General features: G+C 41.2%; 2 long non-coding RNA genes across 2 annotated transcripts; one reads left to right on the top strand and one right to left on the bottom strand.

The window, feature by feature from the left end:
- Positions 1 to 233: 233 nt before the first annotated feature.
- LOC134442040 (uncharacterized) lies at positions 234 to 3,765 on the top strand. Its single transcript, XR_010033271.1, has 5 exons — positions 234 to 801; positions 1,082 to 1,193; positions 2,217 to 2,362; positions 2,731 to 2,864; positions 2,989 to 3,765. It is a non-coding gene; the product is annotated as an uncharacterized LOC134442040 (long non-coding RNA).
- Positions 3,766 to 3,774: 9 nt separating this feature from the next.
- On the bottom strand, positions 3,775 to 5,105 carry LOC134442039 (uncharacterized). The gene is made up of 3 exons (XR_010033270.1): positions 4,862 to 5,105; positions 4,264 to 4,433; positions 3,775 to 3,814 (listed from the first exon to the last, which is right to left on the bottom strand). It is a non-coding gene; the product is annotated as an uncharacterized LOC134442039 (long non-coding RNA).
- Positions 5,106 to 6,779: the final 1,674 nt, after the last annotated feature.

Below are 6,779 nucleotides of genomic sequence, written 5' to 3'. Positions count from 1 at the left end.
TCACGTGCAGACGTGGAGATTAGTCTGTCTGGTTTGGTCCCTCACTGTCTCTCAGCACTCAATGAGTGTAGTACTATTTCTCCTACCCCTTCCTCTTCTTCTCTAGCCTGGTCCTGACCATCCCATAATACTACCATTTCATTACGATTCATGGTCTGGAAGATCAATCACTTCCATACACAAGTTGATCTATTTAAATTCTATCGGAATCTACACTTAAAGGTGGGGTAGGAGATGTTTTTCTGGAACATGTTTTACCATATCATCTGAAAAACCCCTCATGACGCCATAGCACCCATTAAAATAGAGTGTTTGGAAAAAAAACGAAATCTTTTGGTCCAGTGTAGAGGGCGTAGTCAGAAGAAAACGGCAACCAATAGAAGTAATACTCATCATCACTTCTATTGGTTTCTGACACGTCCATCAACCACCAGCACTCACCCCTCCTCCCTGCGCGTTCACCGACTCGTGAACTTGACCGACCCCGCCCCCATCATTCATGCACACGCGACGAGGCTCATCATCACTCGGCTAGCAAGGTAACGAGAGTTAGCAGCAGGCTGAGCTACTTGGAAACTTTGCTGGCTTTTGCAGAGCTACAGGAAGAACTTTGGCTTTTGTTACACTGGACTAACCATGTCAGGATAACATAGTCCCTTGGATTATAGTCATTGGACTCGCAAGACCAGATTCCAACACGGGCTGACAATTGGAAATGGGACCTGACACTCTTGGACACAGATGTCGGCTACGGCAGCGGCTTCAAACATAGGCTTTGGTGACCACATTTCTAATCGAGAGGTGAGGTAATATATTTGTCTGTATAATATTTTGTGAATTGGTTTAGGACACAGTGGTGTCTTTTTTTTTAAGCAAGTAGGCCTATCCATTGAGAGGGGTCAGAGGATTAGCTCAAGTTCCAACATATCTAGCTGCTACCTTGCTTAACATAGCTGCTACCTTAATCGCGTTATTTTTGGTGTTTTTTCCCCCCCTGTGGCATTTATTCTGTGCGCATAAACACGTTTTCAGAATTGCTCTGTGTAACTCAGACGGTTACTCTTGTGTGTTTTGCTACTAGAATCTAGTTGTGCGAACGAGCGACAAACCAGCTGGGAGGATGGAAGCACCTGTTCTCAATTCCCCTTCTCCACCCGCGTTCAGTAACTAAATACGGATTCACCCCGTAATAAGTAAGTAACCTACCATGTTTACACACACATTACTTTGACCAGCAAGCATGTCTTTCTAGTGGTTTACAAAAATATATCGTTTGCATGTTTTGCTTTGGGTATGTACGTCTCTGTTGTATGACGATGGTAATACTGTAGCAAGCACAAGCACAACCTGTTCGCCACTCCAGCATTGCAAAATAGATTGCCTTTGGGTTTTCAAATGTAACATGATTGTGGTTGTAGAACTAATGTTGTTAACTCGCTGATGTCGTTTTTGAGAAGACAGTAGTTTTGCATTTGATAAATACCACCTAATGACCATGACGGCTACACAGCAGATCTTTATTGTGATGGCTACACTGAATGATCACATGGAGATGCCGGTACATTATTTGTTTTTACCATGGTTATATAGAAATGTTCTGCTTTGTCCATTCCAATGTTGTGGTGTTTTCCATAGCTGTTCCTTGCTCCTGTATCACAACATATCAAGGCTGCCAAGTAAATGAAGGATGAATCACCACACACTGGTAGTTTATTTGCTGAACAATGCGTTTCGCTATTGCTTCATCAGGTTCACTCTCACATCAAGGCTGCCTTTGAGTTGTTAAAATGTTTTTCATGTTTGTGGGTGTAATTTCGTCCAGTTGCAGATACTACTATCCCTTTTGGAATGATCTGCCTTTGAGGAACAATGGTTCTATCTGACAAAAGTATATGAACAGATCCTGTAGTTGTAATTGATACACTAAATTATCATATTCCTATGTGTGCGCGCACACGCGCTATAGGTTTCAATTCAATACACTGGGACACTTTTCAGTCTTTGAGGTTGCTGGAATCAACACAGACTACCTCCATGCACCTAATCAGAACACTTTGCATGTTTTTTGTGTACTTGTCCCCTTTGTGTATTGCTGCTAATCTGTCTCTTTCTAGGTTCTGTTGGTTGCATGCAGATTGTGCCAGATGATTTATCTGTCTATGGTCTTAGCATGGGCTCTGTGCTAATATGCAATTTGTGCTCTTTTTTTCCCTCAGGTCAACCGCAGACAGGGTCCTTCCACAACCACATAGGCCTACTTATGCCAGTAAAAGCTACAGCTCTTCTCCTCCGATCCAAGAAGCCTGGACTGCAGTCACCATCTCAACACACCAACCAAGAGAAAGGCGGATGGCTCAATTCAGTATGTAGTTCTGCAAATATACTCAAAGGTCTTCACAGCCCCCCATGGTGCTGAATGCATTACATTTATTTTTGTAAGGTAAAAACAATGCTGATTACAGATCATAACTTGGGCCATGAGTGAAACTTGAGGTAGCAGCCATCACCTGATGGTGAGAGGTGGTCCTAAGATCACAGAGAGAAGCAGGTTAAAATCCCATCCTTACCTCTCCCTACCTACATCTCCATCCACAGCTGAAGTGCACTTGAGCAAGGCACACAACTCCACTTTGCTCCTGGGACTGTAGCCAACACCCGGTAAAACCCTGCTGTGTAATGTAATGTAATGTAATGAAGCCCTTACACAGTCTAACACATTGCTTGTTTCAGATATGGAAAATTGCACAATAAAAGTTCCAGGACATGAAGGCTGCATACTGTGAACGTCAACCTTCAGGGCACCGTCCTGTGCAGAAGACTTTCTGCCCCAAGAGGGATGGCTGACGGCAGACACTCACAACCAGGTGAGCCCAGATAAAGGAGTTATTTTTGGTGTCCCTGCCCCAACAACCCAGGTTACTTACATTTAAAATGTCACTGGAGCTACTGTCAGATATGTGATTTCTAATTCTGTTTATCTTTTTACAGCACAGACGCCTCCAACCTCAGACTAGGCCCTTCACAGTTGCTGCACTTACCCACCTTCCCCGAGTTTTTTGTGTGGTAATGACAACTGTAAATATAGTATTAAGTAATGTATCTAGTGTCATGTGTAATACATTGTTTAAATTGTCCATACATTTCAATGACAGTAAATATTGGTGGACACAATTTGACTGTGTGGCTTTTTTTTTATTCATTCTCTGACTGAAAATGCATGGTTACATAATTTATATATTCCACAAGACTACAATCAGAAGATTATTTGACAGGTTGCATTTATTTTCTATGTATTAAAAAAAAACAAAGGTAACAAGACAAACATGGTTCCAAACAAAAAAGGTGAGATGTATAAATGTACAGATTAATGCTCCTACAGATAATGAAAAATAAACTCTGCACACTGCCGGTTTGTGTGTTTTATACCGTACTCTGTATAAACCTTTTATATTTCTCTAGTGGAGCAGGGTAACCCTGGCTAATCCTGGGTATTGTACTGTGTATTACAACGTCAACCCTGTTCAAGTGCCCCATACTGTCTGTAGGCTGCATGCCTGAAGAGTCCGTTTCTCTCACCTAGTCCTACATCAGCCCAAAGTCTTCCATCAAAACTGAGAACACCACAGCATTTCCTTTCAATGTTCATGGGCATCTCCTTACAGATTGCGCAGAGGCGCCAGGTTGGTTGTGCTACTGGGCTGTGGCTGAGGACCAGATGTCATGTGCCAGGTCGAACATCAAACTGGGGTCACGGATCAGGGCACGCTGCAGTAAACCGATGCGATTGCTTCAAATTCAATGATTGAATCAAGGCCTGCAAAGCAATAAATACGTTTTATGTCATGCATTTTCTATTTGATGATGGGGACTAAATAACTATTGACAATAAGACCGATATGGACATAAGCAATCATTATTGTGTATATAAATAAAGATGTGCCAATTGTATGCATACAACGTTTTGCAGTCAATTTCTTACAAACTGGTGTTGTGCCAGGGGCACACAGATGTATGAAGTAGAAGGGCTTTTATGGATGTACTTGAACTACCACTGGTGTTGTGTACCTACAACCATGTCATATCACACTAGTACTCATAGGAGTAGAAATATTGTAATGGGTGTTATCACAACAGGTGTACTCGTGCAGCCTACTCGTGTTGCGATATAGAGTACATCTGTTGTGATAACATCCAGACAATACTTACACATCTGGAGGAATACAGCAGGACATATGTTATTGTGGGATGAATGTACATCCTTACAGTTAGCAGGGCGTCAATTCTGTTGGAGTCTTCCTAATCAATATCCCCGACCTCTGCTGCGTCTATCTTCCTCCTCCTCCATCTCTGGCCATCGGTCCTACTGGGCTGTTAGGTCGTTATGATTGTGATGGGCCAGGAAAGCTGGAGCTCCCGTCGTGGTCGTGGAAGGTCTAAAGCATATGAAAATATCGTCAGCCAAAACAATTTAATTAGCGTTGATCAGTTCGGTTGTTTTTCTTTACTCCCTCTGTTTCCTGTGTCTGCGCGTGCGGCAACCCAAGTGAAATATCCCCGTAAGATTCGTACATAACTGACGTCCTTGCCTAAAACACTACGGATTGTGGTGTCGGGTATATATAAATACAATAGTAAAATGTATATTGCTGTACACATCTGTCAAAATAAATCCATGTCAGTACTGTAGCTGTAGGATGACGGTATAGCATCTGTCATCAGTGTTAGGAAGTTAGAATGAGATAAGTAACATGTATCAAGTCAAGTTCAATAACTAATCTAGTATACATCTACTGTCATCAATATTTCTTGAAATGGCAACCATGACGGCCTGTGCGTTTATTGTGATGTTGAACATTCTTACCGTAGCCGGAGACAGTGCCATGGCTGGAAGTTAGCTTGGCTAATCGATTTGACGTGGCTTCTAGTTCTAGCCCCGCCTCGTGAGCTCTCGTGGGTTCCCGGGATAATCCGAACACTTGACAGACTGCATGCGCGTTCATGTGTTTTGAAGGCGTGGCTTTGAGGGGAGGGCTGAAGGGAGAGGCGGGCTGTGTATTTTCAAAAATATAGCTCACAGGAACCGTTTTTCAAAGATCTCCTACTCTACCTTTAAAAGCATGGTACAACAACCGCAATATTACCAGGACTGCAGAGCCACCATTAAGCACAACTGAAGAGAACTCATATCCCCAATTCAGACCAAAATCTACTTTTTACCCAGTTAGCAACAATCCCTGCCTGATAGCCTTTACAAAAAAGGTCTCCAGTGAGGAACTGGTTGAACTCCAATGATGAACTGGTTATTAAACCTGCCGACAAGGGTGGAGCGACGGTTATTTGGTCCAGACAGAAATACACTACAGAGGCACACAGGCAATTAGACAATACAAACGTCTATGTCCGGGTGATGTCTAACCCTCTGGACAAACTGAAGCAAGAGCTAAATGGTCTGCTCTCAAGAGCCATGTTAAACAACTGGATCACTAAGAAGGAATATGAGTATCTGTATGCCTCTGAACCATGTCTTGCAACTTTTTACATGCTACCTAAGGTGCATAAAGATCTTGAGAACCCTCCTGGCCGCCCTATCATTAGTGGGATTGGCACCATCTCTGAGCCCCTTTCAAAGTTTATTGATTTTTTGTATTAAACCTTATGTGTCCACCCTCCCTTCATTCGTGCAGGATACAACTGATGTCCTTGTGAAATTAGGCACTTTGAAGAACATTGAAAATGCTTTTCTCGTAACTATGGATGTGGAGAGTCTATACACCAATATTGACCATAATGAAGGCCTCCATGCCATTAAACATTTTTTGACATCAAGAGAGAGTGAAAGTATGCCACCCAATGACTTCATTTTACAGTTCACAGAATGGACACTCACAAACAATGTTTTTTGCTTTGAAATATGACATATGGGTGGTTGACGTTTAAGGGCGTAACGCAAATGTTCAAATTCCTGAAAAAAATGATGTATAAAAATTGAAAAAATAAATAAAAAATAAAGCACTTAGTGGTCTGTGGAATTTCACCTTATTTTTGCCATTTTTGGGAAAATGTGTCCTGCATCAACACATAGCATAGGCATGTCACACCGCAGGAAAATGGAGTCACACCACAGGGAATTCACTGCATTATGGCCATTTTAATCCTTTTGTATACATGACTGACATCTGAGCTCATGCTAACTTGATAATGATATTGTGTTTAATCTTAATATGTGTTTTCATTAATAAAAAAACTTTTTTTTTCCTCCTATAAGAGCAGTCACACCACAGGACACCATAAAATGAACCTAAGCATTGCGTGACAGAAAAATTGCAATATGAAGACATATTAAGAGGTTAAGAGTCACCTTAAACTTCCACAGCACTCTCCAATAACTGAGGTACTGACTGGTTAGGAGCCAGTCTTTAAGACCCTTGTAGTTGGCCTTGCAGCTGCCCATTCACAAACATTGACATACATGTCACCCCACAGGACGCAATTTGTGTTACGAAATTGAACTTGTAGTTAATATTACTGTCTTGAGTTTTTTTCCACATTCACATATCTTAATCTAAAGTTAAGATTTATGCAATCATGCCAAATGCTTCATACATTATTCAAAATGTTGTTGGTTAATTTATATATATATATATATATATATATATATATATATATATATATATTATTATATATTGTTTCATTAATGTTACAGTCACACCGCAGGAAATTTGACATATAAACCTTTACATAAATCTTAACAAAAATGTTTCTTCTCATCTAAGACTAAT

This window comes from Engraulis encrasicolus, unplaced genomic scaffold (assembly GCF_034702125.1).
Source record: "Engraulis encrasicolus isolate BLACKSEA-1 unplaced genomic scaffold, IST_EnEncr_1.0 scaffold_1094_np1212, whole genome shotgun sequence".
Lineage (NCBI taxonomy): Eukaryota > Metazoa > Chordata > Actinopteri > Clupeiformes > Engraulidae > Engraulis > Engraulis encrasicolus.
The sequence above is the reverse complement of the archived record's forward strand: the minus strand, read 5'-3'. Positions and strand labels throughout refer to the sequence as shown.